Genomic DNA, 14,209 nt, shown 5'->3' on the forward strand with positions numbered 1-14,209 from the left:
TCTAAAGTGACTGTGGCTCATATGTTTATTTGAGAAAGCAAACAACACTGTCAAAAGGCATATCCTACACACAGTAAGGCATTTGCAAATGGTATTCACAAAAATCTGCGCTTGTTTTTGAGATAAAATAATAATACCAGAAAAATTTCCCTCCACTGATAGCATTTGAAAACCATACTACTTTTCACTCTTGAAGAAAACAGAGCTGATAAAGAAATGTTTTGGATTTTTCCATAGTACTTAAAATCTTGCTTTCCACTCTAAAAAATAACAAAGTACTTTTTCACCCCAGACAAAAGTTAATGACAAAATATTAAGCAGACCTATGGCAACAATATAAAAAAAAAAATCTTATTATTTCTGTTAATAGTGTTTGCAGCACTATAATTTAGTTAAGTTTATTTCACACCCATTTTATGACCTGTGAATCATTTTTGTATCTTTGCTGCTTTTAAGCAGTTGCCCTAAGTCAGTTGCCGCATTCCTGTTGCGTTTAACTGCAAGCTGTCCAGTACTACTTCATTCTCTAGCTGACTTTTTTTTTTTTTTAATCTGCTTTTTAGTGGATACTATCAATGATTTCTGTCTTGTTTAGTAACTTCAGTTCCAGGCTGGTAACTCATCTTTATAATTAATATCTTCAGCATTTACACTTTCATGAGTTTTCCTTTTTTGCGTGGTTAAGGGGTATCAAAAGTACTGCAAATGTTTTATTGCTGTACACTGAAAATACAGGGAAGTTAAGAGCACCTTCTCTTTCATTGTGGGGTGTGGTACTTGCCTTAGCTGGGGTTATACAAAGCCACTCACATTTAAGCTGTTTACCTCCTTCTGTGATGAAGTCTGGCATAGTCCAATTTTAAAAAAAACATAAAAAAAAAATGTGAGGACTAAATGCTGAGGTATTCCTGGCAAAGAAGAGAAAAGCAGCAAAGACAGAAGAGATCTGAAAGTGGCTATGCTATCTAGTCTATAATATCTACTGTATTTTCTATAATTTGTGGTCCAAGCGTGGTATTTTGTAGTGCCAGAACTGATACTGTTTCATGCTGTCTTTGTGGTGTTGATTATTACATGCTTTTGCTCTGTGGTCAAAATGAGGTGTTGCAAAGGGAGAAAAAAATGCCTATTTCATAGAAGAAAAATAAAAAAAGGTGGGAATGAAGATGATGTTCACATTACGTACATGAATGGCAATATGTTACGTGGCATGTTGAAAATATAAATGATAAAGATTTAGCTCTCCCTTACTACCTTTTATTAAAAATAATTACATTCCATATTAATTGCCAATTTATTGTAGCTAAAAAGACAGTGAAACGATGGGCAATGTGTGGTGTTCTGTTCATTTCTAACAAAATCATTTAGTGTGATGCGCAAACCCTTTCCCAATTGAAAAGGGAGTTCAAGAGGTAGAGCTATCTGTAGCTTACGTTTCCTGTCTTCATAATGAAGGACATCCTTTACTTGAGGTGATATTCAAAATGTGATAGCGGTCTTCCAAGTCAGAGCAGGGCTAGTTTATTTTTCATATTCAGGATAAAGGTATAGTTACCTTTGAGTGTCTATAAGAAAATTATGATGGCCTAAGGATAGACCTAGTTGCACTGCGACTTCTAGTAGAGAGTGAGCCAGTAGAGTATGTTGCACTATCTACCTTACATGTTTCTTAGCAAGTGCTGTTTATTATCCATCTCAGAGAAAGGATTGTCCAAAGCTACAGGTTGCTCATCAGGTTCTATAAACAATTCTTCTCAGGGCTCAATCTGAGACTCAAGCAGATAAAAGCTGATTGGATATTGCTTTTCAAATTAGTACCGCTGCTAATTAATTGCCCGTAATTAGCAAATCTTTCTTTAAGTATTCAGACTGCAGTGACCTAACTTGTTTTCCCAGGTAACTGATTGCATAACAGGACAGTTCAGCTTGGTATGGAAAGCTGCTTTTAACAAACTCCAAGTAATTGCATGTTTCATTGAAAGTGTTTGGATTGAAACAATGGTGGTCGAGCTGATCACCCTCAAATTGCCTTGGCCCATTTGGTCCTTCCAGCAGGCTTGCTGTTGCTTTAAGGTAGGAGATGGGTGTTTGGGCAGCGTGCTCTCTGGTGATTGAATGCTATTCCCTCGGCTACACTCAGCTGGATGCTCAGAGTTTAGAAATACATCCACTGGGGAGGCATCCCTCTTCTGCTGCATGCACAGGGGCTGGTTATGTAGAACTAGGAACAATGTTTACTGTTGTGGTGAAATATTTACAAACTGACCTGTAGCTGGTGAGGTTAGGCCAGCCTGTGTCAAATAAGGTATCCCTTCCACAGAGAGGCAAATTTATGACATTATTTTTACATTTCATACAATTTTATATTGTGACAGTATTTGTGATAGATGTGGTGTGGCAGTATGCGATAGTGACAACATTCTCAACTTCCTTTTAAACTGAGTGGTATGTGTAGCCTACCATGATTAGTGCCCTCATCTGCTTGACTTCTTTTAGAATTTGAATTTTCCACACACCACTGGCCAATAGAGAACGCTAGATCTTGGAGTGATGAATGTAGTTCTTGCTATGATGGATGTTGGTATTTTTGAAACTCACAAACAAGTGTACAAGCTGAGGTGCCAGGCACCCTGAACCAAGACACAAGTTACTTGTCACCGTGCCTGTGGCTTTGTTACAGAAGTTCAGAATATGGAGTCCAAGAAAAACCTGTAAATGAGGAATTCTAATTTGGATTTTAAATAGACACTGTAACACTGACACCAGCATCTGTAATAAAAAAAGCTGATCAAATAAGGGAGGATTTTTTTTTTTTTTCAGTCTAAGGTGGTTGGAAAGTTGATTTGTACGTGTTTATTTGGGCAGCGTAAAATTAAGAAAGAGATTATGGATTTTGAAGGAAAACCCAGTTCGCAAGTCAATGCGTAAAAGAATTGTGGTGTCCAAAGCCAGGGATTTTACAAGCTCTAAAGCAAAGATACTGCCTTGTATAGCTTACATTTAGGGCCTTGAAAAAATGGTTTGAGCACGTTATAGCAGGAACTACACAGAAAAAGGAATGACAGAAAGTGGAGCTTGTTTTCTTGAGTCTGTGCTTCATTATATTTCACTTCTAAATCTTGGTGCCTTTTGTTTTTCTGTGTCTCATTATACAGAGCTGAGGGGGGAAAAAAAATACATTGTCGATCTTGTTTATGGCTTGTTTATTGTATATCTTTGTTTTGTTTCACAGTAAAGCATGCTGCTACTTCCTTAAACTTATTGTTTTCTATTGCTCAGTCTGAATTTCAAAAAGCAGCAGCATGTTTTCTCTATGAAATGAAGACTCTACAATAGATTTCACGTATGAAACACCTGCACAGTAGGAAGTGAAGCAGAACTTTTTAGCTCTCACTGTTTTACGGCAAGATTTCTGTTGCCTTTCCTTCCTGTAAACAAAAGGAGTCACTTAGAGAGTGGGAAATAGGCTGTTGACAGGATATTTTCTGTATGAAAGGAAGGAAAAGTGCCTTTACAGAGACCAGCCTATTGTGTTGGGAATATTGGAAGTTATATGGAGTTAAATTGAGTTTAGTGTTTGGAGGGGAAATAAACAGCAAAATACATGTAATCACTTCAGTCTTGACCCTGAGAAGTGCTAGATGCCCCCATTAGTTGCTGAAATCAAAGCAGGAGTTAGGACACGGAGTGTTTTGGTTTCTCCCCAGTCCTGTGTGTAACTTGTGGTCATTGTAAGAACTTGATCAGATATAGGCTACACCTCAAAATAAAAGCTAAGAGCTTATGGAATGTGGCTTTTATTTAAAAGCGAGCACTTTTGATATGTGTACTTTTAATTGCTGGTTCAAGTTACGTTTGCACATCTGTTTTCCAGCTGGCTGTCTTTGAAATACAGTTGTCTTTGCTACAGAAATGTCATAATTGGATTTTTCTTGAAAGTAATGGTTTCAAATGTACATGTAGAGTGTACATATTCTCAAAGTTCTGCTTCACCTGTGAAATCTTTAACTAGAATTCTGGTGTGAATCAGGATATCTTATTCTGGCCTGTGTTACAAAATTAATTTCTGCGAATAGCGATCTGATTTTTCATTTATCTTCTGCAGCACCAGCAAGAACCTTTACCACCAGCAAGAACTGTGGATTAGGCATTTAATATTAAATTCTGCTTAAGCATTATAGAATAATCTGGCTTTCTTGAAACCTCTGGTTATATATAAGCTGATAGGAGAGACAATAGCTTTGCCAATAAAACTGAGAAAGGTAGAGAAAAATATGTATACAATATTACTTGTCATTAGCTGTATGTATTTTTATCTGCAGTTCTTTTACTGTAGTCACACTTGAAAATGGAAATTTATTGTAGTAGTTTTTGTCATTTCTTTTGCTCCGTATGTTAAAAGTAGTTAATATTTGAATACTGAGAAAAGGCAATTGTAAGCATGGAAATGAAAAAAAATCTTGCTTGCTTAATAGATACTGAACTCCACTTTTGGTTTTGTAATGGGTATTTAAAACCAAAAAGCCTTAGCAGCAGTGTTCCCTGTTACAAACATGATTTTAATTTTTTTTTTCTTGCCCTGCATGATGGATTCACACAGGATCCAGTTCCTCACACGGAAATCCTAATGTCTGGGTTTTTCAGTCTAATGTGGCAAATAAGACTGAAGTGTGTGCATGTGTGTATGTACACGGCAACTGAGAGTGGTCTGTCTTCTGGCATGTCTTGGTGAATGGAGCATGTGCCTTGTCTTTGTCCTTATAGAAGAAACAGAATGATACTTTTGCTGCCTGTATTTGTTTTTGTGTTCTTCTAGGCCAGAAGTATCTGTCTGCTTGTTGCCTTTCTCTCTGTATTTTTTAATTCTTTCTTCATTCTAGTTGGACCATTGCAGAAAGAGCTACTGCAGTCATGAATGAGATTTTGTCTAGGTGTAGAGGGAAGCATAAAGCTGCTTCTTAAAAGCTTGGAGTCTTGAAGAAACGAATGCCAAGGGTATCCTACAACCTAGACCAAATGACTCAACAAGGCATTAGCTAGTCTTTGTGGTGCTATGTGAAATTTATTTTGCTGGACTACATATAATTTTGAACTTTGTATTTTTTTCAAAGTGAATGGGATCTCAGGTGTAATTACATTCTTGTCCTGAAGATTCTTTAATGAGGAAACTATTAGATTTACATTTCACATGTAAGAAATGGTTTTCTTATGCATCTTGCAAATGTAATAAATCCAGCTTCTTTTTGTATGTATGGACGTTTGAATCTAACTTTCCTAGCAGATTTGCTAGGCTCATCTTCCAGAGATTTACTTCTTCCTTCCCATGAAAGTTCTCCTATTTTCCCTCAGATATCCCAGCAGAAATATGGCTCCTACATTACGAGTTGAGCATGTCCAGGGTACATGAGACTTACTATGTAGGTTGACTGTGGCAAGTTGATATTCTGGACATATTGAACTTGCTGTGGAGCTTATTTCTGAAGTGACCATCTGTACAGTGTTTCAGAGCACTAGGAAGCTTGCTTGGAACTGGTCTCTCCTGACTAGGACAATGCAGTCTACCCCATTTTTTTCTGAAATCAGTTTCTTCTGCATAGCCAAGACACTTTTGGCTAGAGAAAGAATACTTGCCTGGAGAAAAGCAGATGTCTGGTACTGATATTAATCTCTTTCTGCTTTTCCTATGATAAAAAAATAGGAATAGAAAAATATTAAAAGATTGGACATAAGTAATACCAAAGATTCAGGCAGAAAAATCATGTTTTCGTAGTTGAAAAAAAGGTGCAGTGTGTGGCAGGCGACAGTTATGAATGTCTGACCTTATGCCAGACAGAAGTACTAATAAGGATTGACCTTCCTAATCTACTTAGGAATTACTTCTACGGGCATTTCAGATATCTTCTTAGGTGAAATCTTCTTTGACTTGTCATTGGCCAAGCCGACTTCCTCAGTGACATTCCCTGGAGAAGCAAGTCTCTAGTCTTCAATTCCAGAGGACATTTAGAAAAAGAAAAGAATAACAAACCAGCAAATGAAATGCATTTACTTCCTGGAGAATAAAACAACCCAGATGGGACTCTGGGAATAGTAAAAGATGAGATGACAAGGATAGTCACCTTACGCACAGGGGTCTTATGACATCTAATGCTACAAATAAGTTTTAAAGTACATTTAAGAAAAGAGGCAGTTTCTCCCGATTTCTGATTTATAATTTGTTACTTTATATGAGTTTAAAGGAACATACATTACTTTAAGTTTGGAGGGTTTTGTTTTTCCATTTGTAGATCTTCATGAATGTAAAGGCAAGACGTTATGAAGAAAACTCTTGGAAAACTGGTGAAACAATGAATTATTTTTTTAAAATAGATTGAATTATTTTTCTTTTAAATTCTTAAATATTTTTTTCCCTCATGCAGTGTTCTGTATGAGAATTTGGGATTAAAAAAAAAAAATGTGGATAAAGCCTAGTGTTTTCCCATTTGGCTGCCTCACAAAAGAACTGCATAATCCTCTAAATCTTACTTTACTCTGTGGATCAATTGATTCCACTTTCTATTCCCATAAATAGGTAATCTGGAAATTGTCTTTGAGACAGATATTTTGAAGCTTGCTCTTCTAGTGATTTGCAATGTATGAAGACATCTTATTAATTTTTTTTGTATGAAAGACAAAGTTAATGACAATATTTTCATAAAGTTATTTATAGAAAATTGATCCCAGTTTCTTTTGGAAAACTGACCGGATTCCATAGTCATTCTAAAAAAATTATTTTCCATTTTTGCAATTACTTTCGTCTCATGTATTTACTTTTCTGGTTCTCCAGCTGTGCTCGCTAATGGCTGATATTCCTCTTATCCTGATAATACAACTTACGAATTCAGAGGCTTCTAGTGGAAAATAAGGATGGATTTCAGTTATTCTTATCTGTCTGGAGAGGATTATTGAATATTTTTATGTGTTTATATATGTATGTATTTGATTTAGTTTATGATTTAATTTCAGTTTTACATTGGAACAGATGTCTGTCTTATAGTGACACTATGAGACTACAGTAGGGATTTGTACTTATATAGAGGTCTGTGTATCACTTGTAAATTATGATAATTCTTGTTTTAAATTGTTGTCTTTAGTTTGTCAGATTAGACTAAAATACATGCCAGTCTACAATTTGTGCAAGGATGTATAGTTTTGCTCCCAGCAATAACCTAGGTGAGAAAACAAATCTGTCCTGCTGGACTTCCTTTCATTCTTCAGCTGTTGGTTTTACTATATGCAGGTATTGTTTAGAATTTAGATACTCTTATTTCTTATGTGTTTTAGATATTGTTACTGTGTTCTCACGTTCTTTTTTCCAGACTCGTAAATAAAAAGGTTAAAATGTTTGTCTATGGCTTTAGTTTCAGCTTTTACTTCAGTGAGGTTTATGTTGAAATTTGTCTTCATCAGATGTAATTTTTAGGTTGGGAATGAGATTTTTCTTTTAATATCCTGGGTTTTTTTAAAATGTGCCTTCAGTTGGCAAATGGATTAGTTATTGAATGATGTTGGTCAACACTGCTACTGGTATAGTTTAGTTTTGGTTTAGCTCTCCCATAAAATTTGTGCTGGCGGAAGTGCTTGCTCAAGCCAAGTAGGTTTTTACTACTGTGAGCATCCTGGTGAAGGCAGATTTAAGTGGCTGCCTAGTTTTGCCTAGGCCTAAAATGAGGATAATAGTAAACTGTCCTGCATTGCATTTTTGTTTGTGTATGTTACTGGTGTCTATAGTACCTAGATTTGCAGTTGAGGCTTTGTGTTCTTTTCCATTGTATGCGCTATTCTGTAAAATACTTACTAGAATTATTTTTATCCCTATGGTGGTGATTTAGTACAGGAAATAACATCTGTTCCTGCTGTGTGTGTTTTCTTTTTCCTTTCTTTCAGTATGAATGTAACATTGTGTATTTTCAAGCCAGATTTTTCTATCTGAGGTCATGCTAAAATGAACTCCCTTTGAAACTGTGTTAGCGCAGATATAAAATAGAAAGCCAAATCACCTTATTGGTACATGATAGTTTTATGTTCTATATCTTTGTATGTTGATCAGACCTATCTAAAATATTTTCACTTTACATATACTTTTATTTTACTTCATTCAGAGTAATAATATTTCCCTGTTTATGAGATTGAGTTTTCTGCAGTTTAGTCACCTTGGTGAATGTTTCGACAACTTTGTGGTTTTGGCTTCTTCTGTTCTTTTTTTTTTTTATCGTCTATGAAGTGTAAAGTTTGCGGTGTTAGATACTGCCATGCCACAGATTTTCATAGAATGTCTCTCAACTTTTTGGATGAACTGACTACTGTCTTCCCTCAAAACATTTTATGGAACTTCATGTTTTTTTCTCAGACTTGTAATTGAGAACATTATTAAGCTACTTGGGTTCTAGGAATAGCTGTGGACCCTTTATCATGACCTTTGACGCAGAGCCATAATGAAACAGTCTGACTGTTCAGCAGCTACTGGTTCATGACCTCTTCCCCTGGCAAAGATTTTTTTTCCAGTTATTGCCAGGAATTTACGCAGATAATGGCTGTAAATTCTCTGTTGTAACACATGCATATGGTATGTTACACTAAGCTGAATTTTAAAGCCAGTGAGTTGTTCTTGATATTTTATTTTTATGTATAAATTAGTAGATTCTCATTTTGCACAAGTGTTCATTTAATATTATTGTTTTTACTTATGCCTTAGTGCCTTATCATAACTGCACATGTTCCTCTAAAAATAAAAAGACCCAAGCCTTTCTCATTTATCTTGCAGGTATCTCCATTCTACTGATATCAGCAAAAAAGTGACTCAAGTTGGCATCCTTTGGGAAACCTTCTAGCCAAAGGTAAGAATAATTTCTAACCAGTGACAAATATATTTTTAGTAGATTTGTAGTACTACCCTGCCTTCTAAATAAAATGGCAGCTGTGCTACCGTTAGTCTTGATGTTTGACATCTCACAAACTGAATTCATTTGGGATATCTAAAGCATCTTAACAAACCCATAAGAGAATCATTTATGTGGCTTAGCATACAAGTGAAGTTCAGTCTTTTTGAAATTTGTTACTTGGCAGATTGCCTCTCATTAATATTGAAGCGTATGGTACAATCACATTGAGGCAACACTTATTATACAGCTGTTATTATTCAGAAGGGTGATTGCATTCCTTAATGCATTGGATAAGCCAAAAATAAAATCATAATTTTGGTGACTTGGAAATTCTTAGCTTGGTCTTCCTCTGGAAAAGAGCTAATCTGACCAGAAATAGGCACTAGCATAATACGCTGGAAGAGTGTTCTTTGTAAGGGCTAATTAGGCTGCTTGTAGAAAATCCTGAGCCTACAGTTGCCAAAAATCATGACATCTTGATATTTTCTGCAACAGGAGTTAAGAGCTGCAGTCATCCTCCTATAGCCCCTAATTCTGCAGACTCCATGATCTAGTCCAACTGGATTGCTTTATAGTTCTAGTGCGTGGCTCAGGTTTAGAAATACGTCATGTTGGCTGAACACAATCTGTCATCTAACGAAGACATGCTTCCTGCAGCACAGTAATAAAATGAATAACTTCTTGGGGGATGGACACCTTCCTGTCCATGTGTGCGTGCATGTTTACTCCTGAATAAAATCTGCTTTTGGGGATTTATAGATAAATTGTTTACATTCAACAGCATGCAAGCATTTGGGAAGTATTTCAATACAAACTTGAAAAACTTGGTCAAATTCATTAATTCTATTTTCACTCCATGGGTTCACCAAGAATACTATAATCTAGAGAGAAATCTGCCACATAAAAAAGGTCTTTAGTTAATATATCTAGTAATCTGGTCACTGTCAGACATAGTAAATATGTACTGTAACTACTTTTGTTTGAAGAATGGAGTACCATTGAATATGATAAACAGTGGAAAATAAATTGTGTATAATTGTGTAAGAGTTTCAGAATTATGCTTAGTTGCTTGTGGTCCAGATGAAAAACTTTTAGTCTTTCACAAACTGTTTCAAAAAAACCCACAACCCTAACATAAAAGCAATGATATACATGCAAAACTAGCAATATGGATTTCTCATGTTACAAGATGAGGGAGATAGTAGCGAGAAGGAGACGGAGTTGTGGGAGATTTCTTCTGTAGAGAAGAAATAGAATAGTACAGGGCCACAGTATGTGTTGTGGCTCATTCAACAATCCTGGGTCAGTCTAATGCCAAACATCTATCGGAGGTGTGTACCAAAAATTAAAGGTAAGAGGTTGATAAATGTTTGTAGATTTAAGGCTATACTTAATTATAACCCAGAATTTCACAGTTTTACGGCAGCTGTAGGAGGAATTAGGAAAGTAAAATGCTGAAAACTTTTGTTTAAGAGAAGCTTTCAAAACTCGCTTGATTTCATGTTCGCACTGAAGTTACCCTTCAATGGGTATCATAGGAAGAAGTGCTGTACTCGTGTTCCTTCTTTCTGTGTCGTGGGCAGATTGGGGCGGGGGGGAGTGAAGTTGAATCCCTTCTACCTCCCCTCTTTCTAGATTAATAATATTATGAGGATATGATCAATGTGAAATCAAATCAGGTTAAAAGCACAGACACAGTTGTTTTAGGTAAACTTGTAAGCTAGGCTGCTAATTTTTGTAGTAGTCACTTTTTCCTCTTTTGTCTTTTTCTCTTTCATGCAAAGCACGAAAACCCAATTATTTTCCTAGGTATAAAGGTATATAAGTAAATGTTCAGAGAAACTAGTCTAATTTAGCTTTTTTCCTGGTTATTATTATAACTGAGATGTTGGGTTTTGTAAGGGTAGATAAATTTTGTATAAACAAACTATAAATTACATAAGTTATGCTTCATATTCTTATTTTATTCATTGTAGTCTCATTTCCAGTCTTTTCAAGCACCATAATCCTGCAGTAAATACAGGGCTCCACTACTCTATGTTCTTTTACACAGAAATAATATGAAAGATCATTACTGAAGTTGGTTAGAAACTTCTGTTTTCTGACAAGAGCTTACTTTGCATAATCCATTTTTTTTTCTAAAATATTCCTATTTTGGGGCAGGAAAATAAAACCAGAATTTTCTTTTTTTTTTTTTTAAGTGGAACTGTCCAGAAATCTTCTATTGTTTGTAAGTTCAACACTAAGCTATGTTTGCCTAGGAGGCAAACTAAGCTTGTAAAAACCTGATGTTCAAGCATCTAATGGACATGGACCAGTTGGAACGGGTCCAGTGGAGGGCCACGAAGATGATCAGAGGGCTGGAGCACCTCTCCTGTGAGGACAGGCTGAGAGAGTTGGGGTTGTTCAGCCTGGAGAAGGGAAGGCTCCAGGTAGATCTTATAGCAGCCTTTCAGTACCTAAAGGGGGCCTACAGCAGAGATGGGGAGGGACTGTTTGTCAGGGAGCGTAGTGATCTTTAAGGTCCCTTCCAAATCTAACCATTCTACGATTCTATTGTCCAGGCTGGTGGCCAGCTTTTCTGACTAGGTTGCATCTGGTGTGAGGCAATAGTTTTCTTTCTGACTGAGCCAGGTATAGTCACACAGCTCCCATGGCAGACATCTGCAGCATAGATGAGGTACCTGACTAGGGAGGCCAGCCAAACATGGGAGGCAGAGCAGAGAGAGGGCAGGGCAGAATTTCAAACAACAGCTGATTGTGAAGTACCCATGCCTGCTAAGGTATAGGGCCGGGCTGCCCTTCCAGAGTGTTCCAGGTGTTCCAAATGCAGGCTAGAACATTATTTCTACTTTATAATACCCTACATGCAATTGCAGTTTGTACTTTTTTTTTTCCCCTGGAGTAGTAGTTTTCAGTCTGTATCATATTGATGACACTAGTAAAACTTTAAGCTTTCATTTCCAACTACATATTGTTTCCAAGAGAAAAAAAATTCTGGAAGGAGTTTATATTTATTTTTTTTTAAATATTAATTAAAATTATTTTTAATTTTATTTAAAGTTCATTATGCATTCAGAGATTTGTATGAAGTAAGATAACTGCTTTTGAATTCTGTACAGGTTGTCCAATCTATTCAAAGAATCCTAGATTTAGGAGAGTCGGAATAACTGACCTTCCTTGCCAGTGGTTTGGCATGGTTGGCTTATGCTTTGACGCGAGAAACGAAATTGAACTTTCTGTCTGGCCACCTGAGCCCCTCTGCCCTCCGTGTGCTGCAGCAGTTAAACTAGGTGGATGCTCAATAGCTACATGTTACTGTTTATCAGGTTTTAAGTGGCTTCCTTTGCTCACATCGACTTAATAGTTTCTTTCCCCTTTTCATCTGAGACTCCATTTTTCAATAAATAGTCTGTTCTATAATACAAAATAAGATCACCAGACTCCTATGTTACTGAGCCTGATGAAGGTCTGCTGTATTAGTGGCAGCATAGGACATACCTCAGAAAATCTTACCTACTACTTTTCATATAAACAGTGTGTTTTGCTTCAGAAATGGTCAGACTGAGAGGATAATACTGTAATATATTTTGTATTATGTATTAAGAATATCTTCATCTTGAATTTTTTTTGTTTGTTTTTTTCCATATATTCTGCTAGTGGCTTATGTCAAAAACATTCTCTGATTATAGCTCACAATTGTGGTAGCACTGATACTGATTAGCAGTTTTGGAAGTCTTGTTTTTGAAATATGTATTTCGTAGACCATGAGAACTTATTCACTCTTTTTCTATCACAAGTGCAGGCATAAGAAGATAGAAAGGAAATTATTCTCATTGTAGAAAACTGATAGTGGTTTTGTATCTGAAGAAAGTATAGTAGTTAACCATTTTTTAAACAATGGTCACACAAAACTAAATATCTGAGAAATGTTTACAATTTCAACTACTTAAATAGTAATCTAAATTACTTACATTAGGTTGTTTAGTTCTTGCAACTGAACAGGCCTGCATTATGTCTGTAGATTATGTCTGTTAAGGCAGAGGAACACATAATAAAATTAGAGGCTGTACGTACACATAGAATTTGTGTCACATTTAAGCGGTGAACTTATCTACATTTGCCTAAGTCATCATCTGCTTCCTGAGTGACCTTTTGATTGGGAGCATGTTTCCAAATTTATGAAGTGAATACAGAATCAGTCAACCTAAATGCAGAATTTTGTATCCTGTGGCATATTTCCTTTTAATAAGAAAAAATAAATAAATACATTTGAAGTAAGTCCAGCCCTCTTCACCTGTAGCTGCTGATAAACTGAATCACTAGATACTGAAACTATTCCTTTCATATTTCTGATGGTTGTTGTATAGGGACATATGTATGTCGGACAACTTATCTGATCTAGAATTTTAGTATTTTCTTAGTATATTTGTGACTTGGGAAAGAACCCAAGTTTTATATGGTGTTATAGTTATGATACGGGTATAGATAGAATGATGTAGTTTGTGCATAAACATACCGTATTTTCAGAAACTAATGCAAAGAAAGAATGTATAGCAGTAAATTTGATCCAATAATATATGTAGAATATAGTGTGATATAACTTTTTAATGGAAAACATGGCATGCACTTGGTGCAAAGAAAATTGTTTTCAGAAGCTGAACTGTATTAGAGAAATCACGGAATTGGTGAGGTGGGCAGGCACCTCTTCATGTAGTCTAACCTCCTGCTTAAGGATGGTCGGCTAGAGCAGGTTGCTGGGGGCCAAGTCCAGTCAGGTTTCAAATATCTTTAAGGGCAGAGACTCCATAACCTCTCTGCACAACCTGTTCTGTTGTCTGACTCTCAGTAAAAAAGTGTTTTCTTATGTTTAGATGGAGTTTCATGTGTTCCAGTTTGTGTCTATTGCCTCTTGTCCTGTCAGTGAACACCGACGAGAAGAGCAGGCAATGGAAAAACATCCCCTGAGCCTTCTCTTTTCCAGGCCAAACAGTCCCAGCTCTCTCAGCCTTTCCTTGTGTGAAAGATGCTCCAATCCCTTAATCATTTTAGTGGCCCTTTGCTGGATTTGCTCCAGTAATTCCGTGTCTGTCTTGTAGTGGGAAACCCAGAGCACAGGACTCCAGATGTGATGAGGGAACGATGATGGTTCTAACCAGTAAATTAAAAATAACTAGCTAGAAATGTAGATAGGCACATACCATTTTTGTCAATAGCAATGTAATATATTCAGTAATTCTGTATGATATCTGATGTCTCAAATATGCCTTTTCAATCTGCAAATTGTTATC

The 14,209-nt window shown here is 36.3% G+C and overlaps 1 protein-coding gene across 4 annotated transcripts in view; it reads left to right on the forward strand.

The window, feature by feature from the left end:
- Positions 1-14,209, forward strand: part of SIPA1L2 (signal induced proliferation associated 1 like 2) — a 152,296-nt gene that overhangs the window by 27,342 nt on the left and 110,745 nt on the right. For all 4 annotated transcript variants that reach the window (XM_074580113.1, XM_074580114.1, XM_074580115.1 and 1 more), the window contains exon 2: positions 8,801-8,873. The gene's annotated coding sequence lies outside the window, so the exon portion shown is untranslated. The remainder of the gene's footprint in view (positions 1-8,800; positions 8,874-14,209) is intronic.

Source organism: Larus michahellis, chromosome 3 (genome assembly GCF_964199755.1).
Source record: "Larus michahellis chromosome 3, bLarMic1.1, whole genome shotgun sequence".
NCBI lineage: Eukaryota > Metazoa > Chordata > Aves > Charadriiformes > Laridae > Larus > Larus michahellis.